This window comes from Schistocerca americana, chromosome 1 (genome assembly GCF_021461395.2).
Source record: "Schistocerca americana isolate TAMUIC-IGC-003095 chromosome 1, iqSchAmer2.1, whole genome shotgun sequence".
NCBI classification, from domain to species: domain Eukaryota; kingdom Metazoa; phylum Arthropoda; class Insecta; order Orthoptera; family Acrididae; genus Schistocerca; species Schistocerca americana.
Genome location: NC_060119.1, coordinates 560,981,443 through 561,005,716, shown reverse-complemented (window position 1 = coordinate 561,005,716; position 24,274 = coordinate 560,981,443). Strand labels below are relative to the sequence as shown.

Below are 24,274 nucleotides of genomic sequence, written 5' to 3'. Positions count from 1 at the left end.
TCGTTATCTTCACCAGATGGCCACCTGATGAACAATTATGATATTCGGCAGGGTAACCAACATCTCAAGATGTCAACAAATCACTGGTAACGTCTAAATAATTACATCATAGTTTCATTTATTGAAATAATGTACACACAGCACAATCACCCATTAACATAACTTTGGCAATATTACCATGTCCAGTAACCCATATATGTATCATCAGGACTTAACTTGCAACTACATCTAGAACAAATTCACAATGGTTTATCAACAACAGATACACTATGGGAGCAAGAGAATGACCACACAGTCTCCGAGAGCATTAATTTCCGAGAGCATTTAAGTCCTGTAGGCAAAGACATACAGAGGTGGGCAAATCTTCTATGTGGTAACAGTGGTGGTATTGTCTTTATCTACATGATTGAAACATATTGCAACCCAATATTGACTGCCTCAAAATGTCATCATCTATAAGACACTCATGCTGTCCGAGACTGTGTGGTCATTCTCTGGCTCCACCAGTGCATCTGCTGCTGTTGATAAATCTTTGTGTATTCATTCTAGGCACAGTCGTGATGTCCTGACGATACAAGATAAAAAGGGGGAGGGTGAATAATGTTGAATACTGTTGGGAGAGGAGCACTGAAAATGATATATAGCTAAATGACGTAATTTTATTTAATTTTTATTTCATTTGTGCTCTGTGAGACACAAAGTGAACCATATCACATCATAATACACCCACAATAAAAACATTTGATTGACAAAATCTTAATAACAGTCAAGAGAAAACGAAAATGTCAGTCATAGCGTATCAGAAAACACTGTCTCAGCATTTGCCTAGAATTATGTGGAAACATGAGAGAAGACCCAAATCAATATGACTGTACCACATTTCTTACATGAAAAATTTTTCTTAGGTAAGAGTTCATGTAAGCAAGCTTCAAACCTATTAAAGGAAAGTGACATTTTCAACCTGACCGTCTCAGATTTCTTTCAAATTTGGTGCATTCAGTGATCCATATAAGAAGCAGAAAACTAAAAATTTGCAGAGGTGTACAACAATTGTGAAGAAAGCTAAAGGGGTGCAAAGTTTGGAAATTGTGCGAAATTTATATGCATCTGTCTCAGCATAAACTAATTTTGGTACTAATCGAGATACAGCAACAGAAGTTGTATTACTGAAAAGCTATTGAGTAATGATTCCAGAATGAGATTTTCACTCTGCAGCGGAGTGTGCGCTGATATGAAACTTCCTGGCAGATTAAAACTGTGTGCCCGACCGAGACTCGAACTCGGGACCTTTGCCTTTCGCGGGCAAGTACTCTACCATCTGAGCTACCGAAGCACGACTCACGTCCGGTACTCACAGCTTTACTTCTGCCAGTACCTCGTCTCCTACCTTCCGCTGCAGAATGAAAATCTCATTCTGGAAACATCCCCCAGGCTGTGGCTAAGCCATGTCTCCGCAATATCCTTTCTTTCAGGAGTGCTAGTTCTGCAAGGTTCGCAGGAGAGCTTCTGTAAAGTTTGGAAGGTAGGAGACGAGGTACTGGCAGAAGTAAAGCTGTGAGTACCGGACGTGAGTCGTGCTTCGGTAGCTCAGATGGTAGAGCACTTGCCCGCGAAAGGCAAAGGTCCCGAGTTCGAGTCTCGGTCGGGCACACAGTTTTAATCTGCCAGGAAGTTTCATATTGAGTAATGGTTTACATTGATATGCAACACGATGAGTTTCTAAGAATTTTCACATTCAAGGTCATTGACCTTAACCTTTGATCTTGAATATCTCAAAACACGCCATCTTTAATTTTTTTGAAAAAAAAAAAAAAGTATTGTATTGCTCCAATATGTTACTATAAACATGGTAATGATCAAGGTGGCACATTAAAGGTATCATGCCCAAAAATTTATTTTATCAGCATCAGCACACTATCAAAACACAGAAGATAACAAATAAATATGAAACACAAATTATTAAAAAGAGCAATTCATAAGTAATGTTGTACAAAAGCGCGGTTTATATTATTTAGTAGTTTTATGAACCACTTACAGCGTAGCTTGAATGAAAAGGTAATAAAATGTGGTAAAATCTCATCTCACAATTCTCCAATGAAATTGTTAATGTTCACCAGATATGATCCAGGGAGACTGTATGTCCTTCCAGTTGGTGTCACTGGATCCAGTCTTGTGAGTATGTCACATTTTCTGACTAAACAAGTGTTAGTTTTGGCAGAAAACACAAATGATGGAGATGGTCCATGTGGGTGCAATGAACTGGCCTCTACTTCATCTGTTTCTTCAGAAATTTTCAGCACATATGTAACCCACCAATGACTGTCATATATACAGGCAACAAATCCATGTGCGTCTGTTAACAACATTTAATTCACCATAGCAGTCACTGACTCTTCTCTCTTTACTAAAGAAGCAGAATATGTCTTTGTTTTTACTATACCTTTATTAATACATATTACGCAATGAAGCTTATGTGTACTTGGAATTGTCCTTGTATTCTTGAAATGTTGCTTCACCTTGGCAACTTCTTCATCATATGGGAAGCTGATGTATAGTGGAAGACACATGGAGGAAAATTTCCTTTGCACCACTGAAACTACTACTGTGACGTCAAAATATCGTTCTCATGAGGTCGTTTAGACTGGCAAGTGTGATTAATCTCTTTATCGTCCCTACATCCCCATTGCAAGTTTCTTTATTGGGTGCTGTGGCAAAAAAATACCAATGTGCTGAAACATAAAAATATCCCTGACGGTATGACAGATTACTGAATTTTTTTTCTGTTTTTGTATTGGGCAGCACATCCACCCAAAAAGTAATAAATGTGCTCTGGAGTTGGAAAGTGACTTTAAGAAATTGATGAAATTGTGCTGGAAAGAATACACACAAACTGTATCATGCTGAAGGCAGACAGATATTTCCACATAAGACACATGGCGTACTTCATTAGCGCTTGTGTCTCTGTAGTAAGCAACATATGGGTGAACTGTAATGTGTGAACTGTTCTAATGAAATCCCTGTACTTCATCCTGAATGATGGAGGAGCAATTCTTTGCAAAATCACAAACAATAAGATATTCAGTTACTCTTAAGTTCTTCTTTACTGATTTAAAAAAACTGTGACTGCTGCTAGGTGATAAATAAAGTGTAGCAGGAGCAGTCATAAACTTGATGTAAACACCTCAATGAAATCATCTACTGATTTCGCTAGTCTCTAGAACTACCCTATCTGTTGTTAACCAAGCTTGTATGTAATTTCATCAATGCAGTTTGTAGCAAACAGCTCAAAAAGATAATCAGTCTATCTTGTCACCCTTGGACAATAAGGACATGTGCTTAAGAAACATATTGGAGGTGCAGGATGGCATGTAACAAATGGTACACAATGCATGTACGATGGTAATTTGTGTTCTTCATACTTTGTTAGTTCTTTCAATTTCCATCCTTCAACCGTTAACTCAAATTCTGGTGTAAAGCTCACAAACAAAATGGGTCTCACGGGCATTGGCAAGAATACAGCACAGTGGTCACAACTCTAAAAATTTTGAGAATCCAATATTTACTTGTGAATATGTATCTCTGAAATAAGCATATTTCGTTAAGATTACGCAACATTAGCTGCTTCTGTGTATGTACTCTAGTTTCATTTTCTTTCTCAGAGACAGTTTTTTCTTCCTGACATCACACAGATCGCATTATGATCATAGTAAAAGTCACATACATATTGAACAGTTTTCTCACACAGTGTCTCACCTAACTTTGCATTTGGTGTCACTAGTATACCATATTCTACTAATAACCATTTTACTCTTCGATCTGTCTAATCTGAAGTAGAAAATTCTTTCGTGGTTTTCCTTACACTCTAGCTCTTTGGAAGTAGTACCAAAATTTGTATTTTGTCACACACACAGTCTGACTAGTGAAACTTGTCTTTCAGCTGAGCTATGATTTCTCTTTCTCCATTTCTTTCATACTCCTTTTTTCCTTGTTGTACTGTATAAGTATGCTCCAACACTCAGGCAACTTTTTCAGTATTTGCTTTGGGTACTTTATCTCACTGTGAAGCCTCCTTCTCTTCACAGGAGATTCACTTAAGACTGAAGGATAGTATTTAAAGAGTCAAGTGCCAGATCTGATACTATTTCATCTCCACTTAAATTTTCTACAGAAGTACCTAGCACAGCTAAGGCAACACCTGCAGAGATTGGTGGGTTTTGTGATACCTGCTTTCTACATTTGCTGCAAATTTTTCCACCTAGCAATACATTTGAACATTTTTTTTACTATCCACTCCCAAACATTTCTCAAATTCTTTTGTATTCTTGTGTCACTTTCTCCTTTACATGGATTGTAAAAATACTATTTAGACTTGATTTTTTTTTCTTTTTTTACAAACTGCTACTAAATACTACAGCAACTGTACACTGCAGATTGCATACATCCATGAAACAAGCTAATGATGTTTGGCTGACAAAAAGTCTCTGTGACTAGCTGTTCACTGCAAGAAATGTTCACCAACTGGACAGAATATTGGGAGGAAGGGGAGGAGAATGGGACAGATACATGGCTGCTTACTATATTTTGTTGGTGTAGTGACACAGATGAAATAAATTTTGGGCATGAGGCCATTAGGGTGCCATGTTGATATTTACCATGTTCGTGGTAACATTGTGGTCCAATACAACTTTTCGTTTTTCAAAAAAATTGAAGAAGGGGCATTTCACATATTCAAGATCAAGGTTAAGGTCAATGACCTTGTATGTCAAAACAGATTGAAACCCACCATGTTGCATATCAATATAAAGTTTTACTCATTTTCTTTTCAACTATACAAGTTTCATTGGCGTATCTTGATCAGAACCATGTTTACAATCGTTTTCACTGAACCAGGCAAGCGTAATTTCACACAATTTCCAAACTTTTCACACAATTTCCAAACTTTGCAGACCTGGAACTTCCTTCACAATTGTCATATAACTCTGCAAATTGGTAGTTTTCTATTTCTTATTTGGATCACTAAAAGCACAAAATTTGAAAGAAATCTGATCCGGTCAGGTTGAGGACTTTGTTGAATTTACCTTAACGTACTCCTGTGAGATTACTGTTGTCTGCTTTTCAATTTGTGAGGATTGCGTAAGGTAATACAAGCTGGGTCCCTCTTAGCCTGGGTTTTGCGCAAGTTGCCACCTTGTCCGAGCAAATTCTCTTTCCTTCCAAATGGCAGAACTCTAAACAAATCGCTATTTCTACATGGAAAAGAATGCACGTGCCAGGACAAATGCCACACAGTCACACCACAGAAAAGAATTACAACAGAAATAATAATTTATAGTTAAAGGATGCCCGAGAGAGTGTTCAGGATACTAACAGCAAAACAACAAATGGCATGGCAACATATTGTAATAATTACATGACAGAGAGGGTGTAATCAAATTATTATCTACCATATCTGGAGACAGAAAGAGCCTTGTTGTCAATGTACTTATAATCTTTGGAACCATGAACGATTTGGTCCTGAAACCATTTCCAATTATTACTAGGCTACGCTATTTGCCCAAAACTAGTTTTATAATCCACTTTCTAGTAAATGGATTCCGTTGTGTGACAGTAGCATATTGACTACGTCCCGTACAATCCAATTAGTACAAGGCATTCATTGCATGACAATATCTTAGATTTTATTTGATATATTATTTCAAGCAGCCTAAAGTGTGCAACAACTGAAATTTGATCAACGATTATTTACTCTCGTTCATTTATATCTTATATATCGTTATCTCATAACTTTATCTTGTCAGGTGCGGACATTTACTGAAATTTTCAAAATATATTTATTTATGACATTTCTTCAAAATAAAAATTTCATTTTAGTACCTTCAACCTCACATTCAAAACATCTCTCTTTCAATCGTGGCCTGGTATGCGTCACACTGCTGCCAATATAACACAACAGCTTAACATTGCATTGCTGCAGCAAGTTCGAAAACGAAATATGTTTGCTGCACATACATTGCTCCAACAAATTAGTACTTTGCAGTTGGCGTTTCGGTGGAAAACGATTTTTTTTATTAATTTCTGGCAATAATTATAAGTTCAAGGTATCAATACATTCCCGTCTATAAAGGCCCGTCCACACGCAACGATCTGTCTGCGCAAATGTCTGCGCACATCACATCTGCGCAGACAGATCGTTGCGTGTGGACAGAAGATTTGCACCAACGTGAGGTGTGTGCAAACCTGGAAGTTGGAGTTGGAGGTTTGAGCGAAACCTCTCAAATCTGTGGGTTCAAATCACATCTGCGCAGACGAGTTGGAGCGTGTGGACAGGAGATCGCCGCAAATCTGGCGCGAAGCAGCTGTTTCCTCAGTCTAGTGTTTGAATTTGTGCGCACAGGGCATTAAAATGGCTGATAACTCGTCAGTGTTCTCGAGAGTTTGTTAGTGAATTCATTGAAATATGTAGAAACCACCCATGTTTGTGGAAGATTAAAGTAAAGGATATAGTGACCGAGACAAAAAGACAGCACCATACAATGCTCTAATTGAAAAATTGCGGGCAGTGGACGCCTCGGCAAACAGAGAAACAGTAATAAAAAAAAAAAAAATTCGTTGCGAACTGTTTACCGAAAAGAGTTATCCAAAGTTCAGAAATGTAGAAGATCTGGTGTAGGAGTAGATCAAATATACCAGCCAACGTTATAGTATTTTGATCTGCTTGGCTTTCTTAAGGTTCGCCCTGCAAATCTCACAGTAAATTTACGTGAGAAAACTGCTTTCGCTTTAGCAGCCACTGTCTACACCATTTTGACCGCTTTCTCTGTTTCCTGCGGTTGGTCTGAATGCTTTTTGCAACACAAGTTGCGAACACAGACCACAACAGAACTTCCTCCATTTCTATATTTCAGAATAACTGAATTAAATTTTTGACGTTTACGGGGAGCGTAGTCGCTCGCCACTGATTTCTTTTCTACTCCGACAGATAGCGGGCGAGTACTAGATTGGGGTTTGTGTCGTGTGAACAGACCACATTTGCAGCGATCTTTTGCATGTACAGACATCTGCGCCCATGTCTGCGCAGATAGATCGTTGCGTGTGGACCGGGCTTAAGCCACATCTGTTTGCGCAAACATCATCACTAGGGGTAGAAGGAAATCGCGTTTGTTAGAAATCACAGTGTTTGAGAACTCACAGATATCACAATAACAACTTTACAGAACTTAACTGCGATTTCAGTCACAATCAGCAGTCGCAAGTAGCGTTTCACATCTTTCACATTCAACGCTGTGTGCCATCTGTTGGCCGAATTTCGTACTGCTATCTGGTGTCATGCAACGGAATTAGCTGCGATTTCAGTGATATATCGCGGCTAGAAGTCGCAAATAGCAAGTAAAACACGCAGTTAATAGTGCCATCTGTTGGCCAAAGTTCGTATACGCTCCATCTCTGCGATACGCCATCGAGCCCAAACGCGATTTCATTGACAAGTCACGGCTGAAAATCGCAGTAACAACTAAAAAGCGCAGTTAACAGTGCCCTGTTGGCCAAAGTTCGTACTACGTTCATTCTCTGCGATTCACTATCGAGTCTAACTGCGATTTCTGTAACAAACCGCAACTAGAAGTCGCAAGTAGCAACTAAGAAGCGCAATTAACATTCATTGCCTAGTGCTATCTGTTGGCCGACGTTTGTACATCGTTATAAGAACCTCGTGCCTCACGAGATCGATGTACTGTTAATTGTATGCATATTACATGACAACATGCACATTCAGCAACAATTTTGGTTGGTCGAAAACAGCTGTGACTCTGAATGTATTATATCAATAAGAAGTAACACTGCCTTTTTCTCCTGAAAATATCATTTAGAAGCTATTAACCTAAAAAATGGTTTGATTCTGCTTCCAAAATGACAGTTGTGGTTAATACTCGACATGCCTACAGGACTGCAATGTTAGCACAGCAGAACTTACACATCTGTATAAGTGTAATGAAATGAAAACAATATTATTGTGTCATATGAACGCCTCACTTTTTTTCCGACACAGTTCAACTCTCTGGAGAAAAATTTTACACCTGGTGTTCTACATGCCAACTGCACACACAAAAACTTTTTGCATAGACTACAACCACCTACACAAGTAAGGTTTCCCTGTATTACCTTCAAATACTTCACTTTAACTATTCCTGATTTAAATGCAAGATCCGTACTTCCCACTTTCATACCAACAGCCTCAAAACGCATACTCTAAACCTTGTGCTATGTTACAGATCAGCGTCACCAAAACCAGATTACGGGGAAAAGAGGGGGTGGGGGGGGGGGGGGAATGTCACTTCCCAACAAGTGTTTACCAATAATTAAATGGCGGAAAATTTACTGGTATAGGACGGCTTAGCACGAAGAAAACGAGATTTTCACTATTCTCTCACTGTATTTAACATTTATCATTCCTTTAAATTCGCGTAATACCTTCAATTAAACACAGTTCAATCACTCATTCTGCACACATATTTCATAATTATGGCACTTTTAAAATGCAAAGCCTCTAAGAGTTGTCTTGAGTCTTCACGATTCTCTCTCAAGAGCCTTGATGTAGATAGATACGCACAGCAACCAGTAATCACAGTCAGAACTGCGTCTGAAAAATGATAAGGATTATTAAACATTTTTGCTGTTACTAATTACAAGTAGTGTAACTGGCAGAGTAGTATTGCTAATATTTCCTGTAATGAAAGCCACTCAAGGAGGGACGTTTCACATTTGCAAGAACGATCTCACTTAATTAATTAAGTACATCGAAACACTTAGAAACTAACCTCTCATCTGACGAAGACAGGCTAAAGATACAGAGGCAATTTCTCCAGATATATTGACAATGATATTTTAAATTATCGCCATACTCAATGACTGAAATATGGTCTGTGTACCTGTGAACGTAACAATACGTTAGAATTCATGTTCTAAACACAAACTATTACGGTACATATGGGTTCTTACATATTAATTACACTATTAATTTTTTCACAATTGTTTCTTTAATACAAAATTAAAGCTAACGGAGGAACAAATGCAAAACATACTTACTAATGACACTTTTGTTGAGATGCAACTGTCTGTGTGGACAAGTGTAACTTTTTCACATGGTGGTAAATCGCAGGAGGCGCAGAAATCGCAGGAATCATAGAAATCGCAGAAATAGCAGTCAAGAATCAAGAATTTTATTCACTATAGATCATTTTACAATGATATTGTCTTTGTCATACAGGATGTACTAGTACATACAGAATAATAAAATAAACAAGTGTCAGTACATTATAGAATACATTTCAAGCAAGGCAGTGTACCAAATTACACCAAGATAGCTTCTAAAAGTTAATGCAATAAGCTATACTATAATCTAATATAATATGCTATTGTATTGATTATTGTATACACTATGTAATTACACACGACTAACCACAGCACACAATAATATGTTTAACTACAGACAACTTTTAAATGCTAATATCCTCCTCAGGCATTTTAAGGAATTCTTTAATGTCATAGAATGGATCATCTGACAGACAGCTGTGCTACTTAATTTTTTTAAAAAAATTGTGACACTTAGATGTATAAATTTATAATATGAGTATTCTGAGTCTGGAAAAAAGAGGACGACAATACTCCCTATGACCTCTTTTACATATTATGCATGATATTTTTTTTTATTTTTTTATTTTTTATTTTTTTTTTTGTAATTTCAAGATGTTCTTGATGTGAGGGCAGTGCCCCCATATAATGAGACCAGATGAAATATGTCACTGGAATAGTCCAAAGTATGTCACCCTAAGGTACTCTAAGCTCACTACCTCCCATAGTTTCAAGATAAGGTATGCCACCCAAGATATTTTTTCACATACATGATTTACATGTTCCTCCCAATAGAGTTTAGAGCCAGTGTGAATACCTAAGAGTTAATCGACTTATTGCCTGCTTCATTTGATGTTCCCATTAAAAGTTGTTGGGCTTTATCAGGATTGCACAGGAGCTTATTGGCTGCACACCAGTAAAGGGCCTTATCAAATGTTTCTTTTGTTAGTTTATTCAGATCTGAAATGTTCTGACGTGTGGTAAGTAGTGTTGCATCGTCAGCATTACACACGACAGGGTAGGGTATGTTTTTAGGTAAATCATTAATAGCTACAATGAAGAAGTTGGGTCCAAGGATAGATCCTTGTGGTACACCTGTGCTGTTTTCCATTACACAATAATTTACATTTCTGAGTGAAACGAATTGTTTTCAGTTACTTAAATAAGATTTTATCACAGCTAAAGTGCTCCCTCTCACCCCATAAAACTCTAGTTTACCCAGTAATACGTCAACAGGAATGCAATTGAAAGCTTCACATAATGCCAGTGATAACATGTTATTGTTTTCAAAAGCTGTTAAGGTTTGGTCAATGATTTCCAGGATGGCCCCTGTTGTATTTTTCCCTTTGCGGTAACCAAACTGATTGCTACATAGGATACTGTGTTTTTCAAAGAAGATGCTTATGTGTGTGTGTATCAATGCCTCAAATATCTTTGAGAACATTGGAACAACGGAGACTGGTCTGTAGCTTTGGGGAAGAGGGATACAAGACCTGAATTCGTCAACTGCGATTCTTAACTGCGACAAATCTCAGTTAATAATAACAGATACTGAGAAGTAGCATTCACAGAAAACACTGATATCGGAAAATCGTAGTTGAGGCAATCATTAATCTGCACACACCACTTCTGAGCAGAAAGATTGTTGCGTGTGAACAGGACACTCGCGCAAGTTTTAGATGTTTCCAAAGCTCGAAGTTGGAGTTCGAGTTTTGAGCGTATGAACCGAAGATCACAATAAATCTGGGGTGTGAAACGTGTTTGAGTCGACTGTTTAATCAGTCCAGTGTGTGTGTGTGTGTGTGTATGTGTGTGTGTGTGTGTGTGTGTGTGTGTTAAAATGGCGCACTCACGTCAGGTGTGCTACAGAGTTCACTGCCGAATTTTTTGAAATGTATAGTAGTCACACATGTTGAAGAAAATTAAGAGCACAGAATATAGTGATCAACATAAGAAGACAGCTGTTTATAATTCGTTAAAGAAGAAATTAGGAGCGTTTAGTACTATGGCAAACAGGATATCAGCCAAACAAAGTAAAGAAATCTGTTCGATCTGGCGCCAGGGACAATGAAATATTGTTTTGACACCTTCTACTTTCTGAGTGATTCCAATGAAGATGGATCATACGAAACACAGTTTAAGTTTCATCCTGTAAATGATGTGAACTATAACCTGTCTTTTGGACTCTACTCACTTTCTACATGACGAAAAGCATACAAGTGACAACTGGGGAAAATTACTGCAGGTACTAACACAGAGCTTTAGACAGTTTTTCTGTTAGGTGCTACTGGCAGAAATCATTTCATCAAACTGAGAAGACACTAGTGTGTGTATAACTGAACCAAAATGATCAGTTCTGCCTGTTTTTCCCTTAGAAATATGTTGATCCACAAAAGGGATTGCTAGCATACTTTCACTCAGTACTGTCATATCTCATAATCTTACATGACAATATAGCATAAAGATGTAGGCTCTATTTCTTATAAAGAAAAGTGCAGCCACAGTAGTGTGTAAAACTGACAATGAAAGTGCAGTGTCATCCAAAGAGTGAACTTATATCTTGGGACAACAGACCTTGGTGCCAATAGGATGCACTGGACTGGTCTTGATCTGCAGCTCATGGCATGGGCGCCAGAAATTTACATTCACCTTCAGGATAAGGAGTTTTTTTTTCATCCTGCACGAAATTCAAAATTGTTTGCTAACAACTGAAGTTTTTAATTTCGTGTACATTGACACAATCTTCACAATGTGTCGAAATGCCTAGGCCACTTATGCAGCAGTTTACAGTAATAAAGGCCTTTACAATAATTCCTGGGAAATATATACCATAACTAAAAACATAGGTACCAGTAAGTTCATGTTCTTCCCAAACTGTGAGTAGTTTCACGAGAAAAGTGTTCCAATTCTTTTCATCTTAAATGACTAATTCTATATATTTCTGACTGCATAGGACTATAGAGATGAAACTCATATTTTTCACAGATGGTTGTGTTAACAGTCTGGACAATGAATTTGATATTTAAGTAGCGGAGTTTTACGTAATTCTAACAAGAAGGTCATATCCAGCTACTGCAGTTTGTGAGCAGCTTTGTATTTTTGTGTTATATTTCTTTCAGCAGATTGAATCTACCAGTAACACAAAACTATTTCAATTATTTTTCACAATCATGGAGGTGCTGAAATATTCATTAATGTAGTGCCTGCACTGGATATTAGAAACAGCTTTGCAAGGTTTCTGGTATAATACAGTTAGCTTAATGGCTCTATTATTAGAGCAAGATCTTCACAACACATTGTTTATGTAGCTTTTGTCAGTATTTGAAATATCTGGAAAATTGGGCAAACTGGTTTTATAGTGTGTAATCTCAGTAGCAATGATATAGGAAATTTTCTTGCTCAAGACATTTCCAACGGAGACATTGCCAGTAAGGTGCAAACTGTGTTGCAGGATTTTCTGAAAGAATACACCGCCATTTTGATTACATGTTACTGTATTTTTCTTCTACACAATTTAAATTTCGGCTTTTACGCCATTATCAAGTATGATGCTAAAAGCAAGAACACGCAAATTGTAAGCCACATAGCAAAAAACTGAATTTTTATTTATAAAAATATTAGATGCAAGCTGGTATAAAATTACGAGATATGCACTTACTCCTCAAAACATGAACATCATTTTGCTTCGTACTTTGCAGGATGACAAATACATAGTTCAACATATTTGCTTAACATTCATGTAAATCGTAAAAAATATTAGCATCTTGTAGGAATACAGCACAGTGTTGCACCAACACGTCATGTCTGGTAAAATAACCACATAGGTCCACGTTATTTCTCACCCTTTGATCCCATTCCCCTCATCTGTCCACACGGTTGTCCCCCAATTTCCTATCCTTCCTTTTCCTTCACTCACTCCATTTCTCTTATCCCTTAACTCCCCCTCTCCCCATCATCATTACTATACAGTTCCAATCCACTGGACTGCTTTTCTACCCCCACCTCCTATTTCTGCAAACTCCATGTATATCATTGTGTCCATTGTAGTTTCTTTCTGTACTCACCCAAGCTTTCAACTCTTTGCTTATCATTGTATCCATTGTAATTTCTTGACCTTCCCCCCCCCCCCCCTTCCCAAGTCTTCTCCCATCCTCTCAACCCCACTCTGATCTACCCAACTTTAACAGTCGATTAAATATTCATTCGTGTTTCTTTTGCTGTTTCCATCATCCAAACCTCTCCTTCTACACTCCCCTCTACCCTCCCACGAAATACACCTATTTATGACACTACATTTCCTACTTATCCATTTCTCTAACTCATCTCTAGAGTTGGGCCACTCCTCCCCGTCCAATCCCCTCCCCCTTCCCAACCTTCCAGTCACACTCTTCACCGTCTACTCTTTCTTAAACTTACACTGCAGATGCACATCTGGGATATGTTTTATTAGATTCATCAGACCAACAGGAACAAAATAAATGGAAATCGTACTTTACTTTAACCTTGTACAGTTTTGCAATGGCTTTGTATTAGCAAAGTTACTAAATTTCAGGCAAAATCTTTTATTAGTAGTAACTCCATAACTAAACATTTGCGAACCTATGTTTATATGAACTTTTTTCTTTAGTTTTGCTTGTAGAATAACATATTAAAATATTTGCATATCTTTGTGAATCACCCTGTATACTCCTACTTTTTCTACCTCCTCTTTCCCCACACCTTCCCTTTTCCGCTCCCCAATTTTCACTCATTTTCTTATATTTAGCACTTTTTCGTATTTTATTGGCGATTACTATATATTTAAGTGCAACTCATTGGCTTCTGTACTTTATTTTGTCTGTTCCTTACTGTCTTCAGTTTCTTCATGGTACATAACATATGTTTACTTCGTATTATTAATAATATGATGTTTCACGTAAATTCAAAGATAATGATTCATAATGCTGCCTTCAAAGCTAATCACATATGGTCAGAAGATACCTAACACTAGTAAGCTTATATCTATGATACTTCTACATTTCACTGTGTCAGTTCTTCTAGAGTCTACATTCTTTGATATCACTTTCATAGTTACATTTTAAAAGCATGTAGTAGTCTTATATTTACTTGCTTTGGCCTGATTTTGCAAGATATGACATGCTGGTGCAACAATGTGCTGCATTCCTACAAGTCATTAGTTTTGTAACATTTATATCAATGTTAAGGAAGTGTGTTGAATGGTGAATTTGTTGTCCTGCACAGGACACAGGAATATAAGGTTAATGGTTTAAGAAATAAGTGCATATTTCATACTTTTATATCAAGTTACATCTAATATATTGTTTCAAAATTTCAATTTTTTTCTATTTTTCTGGCCATTTGCATATTCCTGCTTTTAGGACCATACTCGATAATGACATGATGGCCAAAATCTAGATTGTACACAAGAAAAATACAGTAATATACAGTCAAATGGCCATGTATTCTTTCAAAAGATACTGCATGGTTTGCTCAGCACCATCGAAAACTGTGTTAAAGGAATTCAGGATTGTTGATATTGAGACTACACTAGAAAGATAGTGTGAGTTTAGAATAAAAACTGTCTTCAGTGTATGATTGCCATTAATGTTTTTGCTGGTAACTGAAATTCAATAGAAAATTGTCACAACTAATGATACTGAGTTAGAAAAGTAAGCCAAACTGCCAAAGCCAATTTTTCATGGCGAGACCCATAATAAAGTAGCTGAGAATATGTTTCTTTGATATGGTTTGTAAACTTGTAAATTTTTAATATGTTCTATATTTTTTAACTGCATATACAGTAAATGAGAAATTCTGTATCACACTGTTCAAATAAATAAATTTTATAATACATTTGTCTCGATTTTGATGAAATTTGGTATATATTACGTACATGACAAGCATAATATTTGGTATGTGGGTAGGAGAATGTTGTGGCAATACAATTTTTTTCATACTTTTCTGGGATAGCAACGTTTGAGGCAAAAATGGTTCTGTATCACACTGTTCAAATAAATAAATTTTATAATACATTTGTCTCGATTTTGATGAAATTTTGTATATATTACGCACATGACAAGCATAATATTTGGTATGTGGGTAGGAGAATGTTGTGGCAATACAATTTTTTTCATACTTTTCTGGGATAGCAACGTTTGAGGCAAAAATGGTTCAAATGGCTCTGAGCACTTGGGACTTAACTTCTGAGGTCATCAGTCCCCTAGATCTTAGAACTACTTAAACCTGACTAACCTAAGGACATCACACACATCCATGCCCAAGGCAGGATTCGAACCTGCGACCATAGCCGTCGTGTGGTTCCATACTGTAGCACCTAGAACCGCTCAGCCACCCCGGCCAGCCGTTTGAGACATTCAAGATTAAAAGTCACTGAGATTGAGCTTGCAATGTAATCTGTAGTATGTCCATGCAAGTTAAATAGAAACCTGTATTCCCTAGTGTCTCAGCTGATTTTTCAGTTTCCTGAAGTAAAGAAAAAAGTTGCAGCCATTTGTACATATCTTTAATTTTTACGAAAATTTGTATTATCATTCCTGTATCAGACAGTTTGGCGATGTAAGCTTTTATTATTGCCATATCTTGTAGTGTACAAATTGCAACTACTTTTTTTTCATTTTCAAATGGTACTTGTACTAACATAACAAAACATATGAATGATACACAGAATACTGCTATAAGCTTTTGCTCTCTGCTACTAGAAACCACATCAAACTATAAATCTGAGGCCAGTCTAGCACAACCGCTTGGCTCACCTGAACGGCATTGAGATTTGCTGTTTCTAGACTTGAGTGAAGAATGAGGTTCCAAGTTACATTTTCCCACATTGGGACCACAAGCTAAAAAAGTCACTGTCAGACGCAGTCATGAATGACCATCATACTACTGTGCTAGGATTATTAACTGTGCATCAAAGGTCATAATTAAAAGTAACTTCATTCAGCATTATAATGTGATATTATTGTATTCAGCGACAGAAATAGCTACATATACTGTCATTCATGTGCATGTGGATTGCATGCAAGTTAAGTGTTTGATATTAAACTGTTTTACTAAAGTTAACTAATATTTTTGCATTTTGTAGTACCAGTTCAACACCCTCCTGTAGTAAATCTAGGCTTGCTATGACACAAACAGGAAGATCTTACAGTAGTGCATTCAGGGACATAGCGATTCTTACACTTGTTTTACTTCCAAAATAATACATGGTTTATAAATAGAGTGAATTGCAGGTGACCTGTAAAATGCACTACCACCATACTGGAAGTAGAACTTTCGAGATAGACTGTTAATCCCTGTCTAGATTTCAGAATTAAATTTTCATATTTTGGTGTAAGAGTCTGTAACAGATTGTTGGTAGGCTTCAGGCAGCGAATTGAAAATCCTGACTCAAAAAGAAACTAGAATATAGCTCTTTGGGCACACCTTATACACTAAGTTCCAAAAATGTCTAAAAAAAATAAAAATATTATCAGAAGCTTGCCAGAATTGATGTATTACAGAATTGAGGTCCTTTAGTTGCCTTCGTGAAATCGTTCTACAGGACAGTATACATAACTTCTCTTGTGTTTGGGTATGATTTCAGTCATTGCTTGTTTCGAAATTGCAGTAGAGAGTTCTAGCTCCTTGAAGTCTCTTCCTGCTGCTAGGAATCTGAATGTCAGCATCAGCCATCATGTAGGGTAATTGCTCTCCTCATGCAAGTATTTTTCCATACTCTGCAAAGAACTATGTGGCTCAAAAGACAATGATATGTTTCCAAATCCATCTGCAAATAGTTATGCCAGACATCAGGTTCACTCTGAAACACTTGAGAAAACTGCCTTCAGTTAAGTTGTCACTGTATAGACCATTCTCGTTAGTCTTTTTTTTTTATCAACATAGGTCCTAACAGAATTTTCTCCATTATGAATTTCTGAGTAAATGAAATAAATTTTGCGGTTGCCACTGAGATTTCTTTTCTAGTGTAACAGATGGCAGGCAAGCAGTAGATTAGAACTTGTGTCTGCACAGACAGATCGTTGTATGTGGATGGGCCTTACTCTGACCCACACTAGACATGAACGGAACGAAACTGAATGACTGATGATGTCAATTTCAAATGGTGGTATGTTCACACAAGAAAGAACGCGAATGCAATATGACTTCAATTAATCCATTACCACACACTGAGTGTATTACATGCCATCCATAATACAAAAAGTCGAAATTAGTACCAGAATTAAGGAACTAACAATGAAAAAGTTTATTAATGGACAAAGCAAGCTTCAAGTGGATGTTCTTGACAAAGTTTGTAAGATAAACTGCTATTTACAGTAGTCTGCAACTAATAATGTTGTTTACCTTGCACTCTGTATCTGTTTCACTTTATAGTTGTAAACCATTTATGAAAATATAAATTTAATACATTAGGAATTCAAAGTTACCACACTGCAAACATAAAAAATGGATTTATTTGACATCCTTGTGAGCTCAAACAGTAGGAATATGAAATAAACTAAAATCAAACAGATCACTGATAAATAGCCAACAATGGCAGTGATATCATTTATACTCTCTCAGTCGTTCCAAGCAACTTACCAAGCAATTTCATCCAGTATTTCGAATGTCAGTGTTTCATGAAGTTCTGCTATGGGAAATTAACTGCTGTGTTTAGTACCTGTAGTATTTGAATTATGTATTTTCACCAATATCCCAAAAAAGACTTGCAGATTCTCAAACGCTTTTCCTGGGAAGTGTTGGATATCCACTAAGTAGTGTTCAGACCTAAATAATCACCTACTCACTTAAAAAGACCTTCCAAAAGAGTATGTAATTTTGCTGCTATCTTTTGTCTTTAAGGAAATTTTCTCATTTCCCTGTTTCCTCTTTCTTGTTTCACTTTTTACTACTGGTATTTTGATGTGATGATGACTTTGCTTAAAATTTTACAATACAATTTGTAATGTTATTTAACCCAGTCACCAACAATGTCACTTGATGCCTCCTTTACATGATACTCTGATTCTATTTGCAAACCACGAACTAGAACCATTGAAACTACTTACACAGGTAAATTTTTAGAGGCAGTAGTTCTTTTAAGTATCCTATGAATATGTTCCAGAATACACATATTTTTCATTAATGATGTTAAGCTGTATGGATCTATAACGTTCCAAGGTTTATCTTGCAAAGACACTTTGGAACCCTCAATTCCTTTCCAATTTACTAGTCTTTTTCTTTAGCCACAAGTAATTTTGTACAATGGCTGGACAATATTGGTATGTATATAAAATTTTACCAATTACAGATGTCCATATCTCTTGTTCTAAACTATATGAAGGAGACAAAACACATAATAATGTTTTAACAGTCTCAGGAAATGCATTCTAAATAAATAAAGCAAAAGGAAAGACAATATATTTAATTTAATTGCCCCTAAAAGTGCATATATATATATATATATATATATATATATATATGGGGCTTTCCTACCAACAATGCCACACAATATATGGACAGGGTGGTCCATTGATCATGATCAGGCCAAATATCTCACGAAATAAGCGGCAACTGAAAAAACTACATAGAACGAAACTTGTCTAGCTTGAAGGGGTAAAGCAGATGGCGCTATGGTTGGCCCACTAGATGGCGCTGCAGTAGGTCAAACGGATATCAAATGCGTTTTTAAAAAATAGGAAGCCCCATTTTTTATTACATAATAATGTCGTACATAAAGAAACATGAATGTTTTAGTTGGACCACTTTCTTTACTTTGTAACAGGTAGGTTTTTTAAATTAAAATACAGAATGTAGGTACATTTGACATTTTATTTCAATTGTTCCAATGTGATACATGTACCTTTGTGAACTTATCTTTTCTGAGAACGCATGCTGTTACACCGTGATTACCTGTAAATACCACATTAATGCAATAAATGCTCAAAATGATGTCCGTCAACCTCAATGCATTTGGCAATACGTGTAACGACAGTCCTCTCAACAGCAAGTAGTTCGCCTTCCGTTATGTCTGCACATGCACTGACAATGCGCTGCGCATGTTGTCAGGCGTTGTTGGTGGATCACGATAGCAAATATCCTTCAAGTTCCGCACAGAAAGAAATCTGGGGACATCAGATCAGGGTGAATGTGTGAGCCATCGTATGGTGCTTCAACGACCAATCCACCTGTCATGAAATATGCTGTTCAATACCGCTTCAACTGCACACGAGCTACGTGCCAGACATCCATCATGTTGGAAGTACATTGCCATTCTGTCATGCAATGGAACATCTTGTAGTAACATCGATAGAACATTACGTAGGAAATCAGCATGTATTGCACCATTTAGATTGCCATCGATAAAATGGGATCCAATTATTCTTCCTCCCATAATGCCGCACCATACATTAACCCGCCAAGGTCGCTGATGTTCCTCTTGTAGCAGCTTGTGGATTTTCCGTTCATAAATAGTGCATATTATGCCAGTATACGTTACCGCTGTTGGTGAATGACGCTTCGTCGCTAAATAGAACGCGTGCCAAAAATCTGTCATCGTCTCGTAATTTCTCTTGTGTCCAGTGGCAGAACTGTACACGACGTTCAAAGTCATCGCCATGCAATTCCTGGTGCACAGAAATATGGTATGGGTGCAATTGATGTTGATGTATCATTCTCAACACCAATGTTTTTGAGATTCCCGATTCTCGCGCAATTTGTCTGCTACTGATGTGCGGATTAGCCGCGATAGCAGCTAAAATACCTACTTGGGCATCATCATTTGTTGCAGGTCGTGGCTGACGTTGCACATGTGGCTGAACACTTCCTGTTTCCTTAAATAATGTAACTATCTGGCGAACGGTCCGGACACTTGGATGATGTCGTCCAGGATACCGAGCAGCATACATAGCACATGCCCATTAGGCATTTTGATCACAATAGCCATACATCAACACGATATCGACCTTTTCCGCAATTGGTAAACGGTCTGTTTTAACAGGGGTAATGTTGTTGTGGTCTTCAGTCCTGAGACTGGTTTGATGCAGCTCTCCATGCTACTCTATCCTGTGCAAGCTTCTTCATCTCTCAGTATGTACGGCATCCTACATCCTTCTGAATCTGCTTAGTGTATTCATCTCTTGGTCTCCCTCTATGATTTTTACCCTCCATGCTGCCCTCCAATACTAAATTGGTGATACCTTTATGCCTCAGAACATGTCCTACCAACCGATCCCTTCTTCTAGTCAACTTGTGCCACAAACTTCTCTTGTATCACGAATGTTACGTGATACCACATACTTATAAGTTTGTGACTATTACAGCGCCATCTATCACAAAGCGAAAAAAGTGGTCCAACTAAAACATACATATTTCTGTATGTACTACACGAATATGTAGTAAAAATGGGGGTTCCTATTTTAAAAAAAACAGTTGATATCTGTTTGATCTATGGCAGCATCATCTAACAGGCCAACCACAGCGCCATCTGGTTTGCCCCTTCAAGCTAGACAAGTTTCGTTCTTTGTAGTTTTATCGTTTGATGCTTATTCCGTGAGATATTTGGACCGGTCACTATCAATGGACCACCCTGTATATATATATTGTGTGGCATTGTTGGTAGGAAAGCCTCATCTGGGGAAGTTCGGGCGCCAGGTGAATGTCTTATTTCATGTGACGTCACATTGGGCAAGTTGTGCATCAGTGATGATAAATGATAATGAGGGCAGCACAACACCCAGTCTCTGTGTGATGTGGACAAAATCTCCGACCTGGACAGGAATCGAACCCAGACCTGCAGCATGGTAGGCAAGCATGTTACCATTCAGCTAGGCGGACAGACTACAAACAATGTAGGAATATATCCTCCCTAGATTCACACAGGTAGTATCTACAGTGGGACAGCTTGTCTGGTGTAGCAGTAATAGATTATATACACAAACTGTCCTCATGAATCAGTCTATGTATTAGTGATAGCTGTGTCAAGTTTCCTCAAGTAGTTCCTGAGATTAGTCTTCACATAAAGACACTAAAACGGGCAGAGGACATTATTTCATCACAGCTTAGACAATCTGCACGAAATATTTACAAATTATGTACAATAAAACTTTCTTATGAACCATTAAGTTAATTAGTGAAAACCATTTCCAAATCCATACAGTAGTTCCTGAAAGTAACCTTCATATATAGACAGGAAAATATGGTGGGGGACTAAAATATATGGGTTAAACTCCCTCACCATGTTTTACATGTAAAAACTGATTCAAAAATATCGTTTCAGTTATGTAAAATGGCTGTTACACTTATTGTAGTACATGTACCATGAGAATCATGAACACAATACTATGAGTAAATTAATATTTTGGCATAATTTGTTAGAATACGTACAGCTTCCTTGTATTCATCTGGAGAGCTGTGTTTAGTAAAGAACCACTTCTGGGACAGGAAGATATGCCAACCCTGGATTGAATTCACATGATAGGTAAACAATGAGGGACTGTGTGCTGGCCAGCCATCCATGGTTTTTAGGCTGTTTCCCACACCCCACTAGGTGAATACCTGGTTGGTGCCGAAGTCCTGCTCAGTTATATGATACACAAACATTTATAAAACTTTTGCTCACTTTCACATCAGTAACACAACACACAGACAGTTGTGGCACACATATTCCATCCTGAGGGATTCATGGGGTGTTGACAAGAAGGGCACCTGGCTACCCCTTAAGTTAATAACAATGCTGATCCAATATCACAGTGGGACAAAAGCATAATGAAAAGAAGAAGATAGCTCCCTTGTCCACACTATGGAAATTTTAGCGATCTTGATCATATGGTACATTTGAAGCTAAATCCTGGCTACTTGTACTAACATGTTAAACTAACATTTACCTTAATATGGCAGTAAGTCTCACTACCAAAAGTTCATTCTGCACCAACAGTTTAAACTGCAAAGAATTTAAGTGTCAAGCTGTTCCTGTTCACTCTTGAAGGAGGATTGCAGGGAACAGAGGAAGCAAACTGCATCCAGCACATTTACAGATATATCATATTTATATCATTCTTGTGGGAACTTATGTCTAACTCCTTCATATTTAAACACCTACTCCTATATCATAAAAAGGGAACTGACAACAGTGCTTTCTGTTTTGTTGTGTATGGGTGCTCAGCCAGTATAAATACAAGTATTCTGAAAGTTAACATTGTCCAACAGAAGGCTTATTTTTCAATGTCTTTTTATTTGCTGTTACTGATAATTTCAATTATTAACTTATTATCAAACACATAAAGTACATATCAGAAAGCAAAAGTAGCTTTTAACAAAAATAAAAAAAAACTACAAAATTGGCAAAAGAAACGAAAGACCTTTATAAAATAATGTAGCTGTAGAATTACATCCTTCTATTTTCTGTCACATACATAAGATAACCATGGACTTCCTTCAGTGTCTTTTCTATAATATTTCTACTTTTCTTGTCAATATCACGGTTCAAACACTCAAAAGATAAAAAATATTCCATTTCTTATTATCAGGTGAGGTATATAGTGTCGAGAAGTCATGATTTGTGATGTCAGTGATCTTTGCTCATGTTCATGATAGAATACAGAGGCACTACACATACACAATTTAAATCTTTGTCGCCCATCCCTTTCGTTTCTTGCATTATGTGAAATGACATAAAACTATGATTAGCCATTTTACAATATGTTTACAATATCTTGCAAATGAAAGTTCTTCTCACAAGATACAGTAATGAAATTATTGTTTGTGAAATAATTAAATGCCTTGTGAGATTGAAGGCCCTTCTCTGTTATCTTTGGTTTTCTGTGGGACCTGACTATATGGTCTGACAAAGCAAAGAAAATAATCAGAGTAAATTCCAGATTCAATGTCACAAATAGAAAAACCCAGCAACAAAAGTTGTTACTGTACACTGCGTAAAAAACTAACAATCTTTAGTTAACTGGCATTCAGAATATGTAAAGCTACTGTGTAAAGCTATCTTTATTATTCCTGTAATAGTATCACAGTTGGCATCAATGCTTAATGACATGTACATGTGAGAAAAAAAAACAAATAACTTAGTAACTCAAGATATTCCTATCAACACCTGCTTATGCTGACAAGAGACAAAAACAGAAATAATGTGAAAAATAATAATAAGAAATAATTATAGGCCATTATAAAAAGAGAAATAAAAATATAGATAACTGTTTAATGAAGCGAGTGACACAAGAATGGCAACAGACCTATTTGCAGAGTAAATAAAGTGTCTCCACTGAGGCATATTAGTATATCACGTCTAGAAGTCTTGATTTGTGATATCAGAGTTGTTTGCTTATAATTCAGTACAATCCAAAGGCACTATGTGAGCTAAATCTAAATCTTGCTCGAATTTTTGTTTTGCTTATTGTGTGATGTGAAATATTATAAAACCATGAATGGCCATTTTACAATTATCCCCCCATTTTGCTGCTGATCATTTGTTAATAGTGATGGAAAGACTTTTAGCATATTCTTATAATAAATAACCCAAGCACTTGAAATTCATTTTAGTAAATTTTCTTTTTATTTGAAAAAGAACATAATTAGTTATGTTGTTACTACTTCAATGAGAAATATATCACCAGTTGCTGCATTCATTGAAATTAATACGATAACTGAAATATATAATTTGTACTGTGTTTGGTTTTCTATCCGATCTGCAGTCAGTTAACACTTATTTTATTTTGGTAAAAGTCCGAACCCACAGCTTTGGGATTTATTTTAAAGATAAGGTTACCACAACTTACAACTTGAATACTATGCTTTAGTGCCATATACTGTCAGACAGAAAAGCAAACATTCAGACATTTACTCTACTTTTAAATACACTGCACATTATACAGGGTATGAGCTCCCTTTCTCTGCTATCAACATATGCAGTCGAAATCTGCCAACACTGTGCCAGTTTCTCAGTAGGAAAGGAGATGTGGGAGTGTGTGGCCGGGCAGAGTATGGTGGATCATATTGGTGGATGGCTGCCACTGAATCCTACAGCATTTGCTGCTTTGGTGATGCCTGTGGCAATACTGGGATTCCAGTTACATTAGCGTCAGATAACGATGAAGATGCAGGGCGGATCCCAATGGGAGTTGAGGTCTTGGGTCCTCAGAGG

The 24,274-nt window shown here is 37.0% G+C and overlaps 1 protein-coding gene across 3 annotated transcripts in view; it reads right to left on the bottom strand.

The window, feature by feature from the left end:
* Nucleotides 1–5,931, bottom strand: part of LOC124606354 (protein PTHB1) — an 85,455-nt gene extending 79,524 nt beyond the window's left edge. For all 3 annotated transcript variants that reach the window (XM_047138339.1, XM_047138353.1, XM_047138346.1), the window contains exon 1: nt 5,875–5,931. The gene's annotated coding sequence lies outside the window, so the exon portion shown is untranslated. The remainder of the gene's footprint in view (nt 1–5,874) is intronic.
* Nucleotides 5,932–24,274: the final 18,343 nt, after the last annotated feature.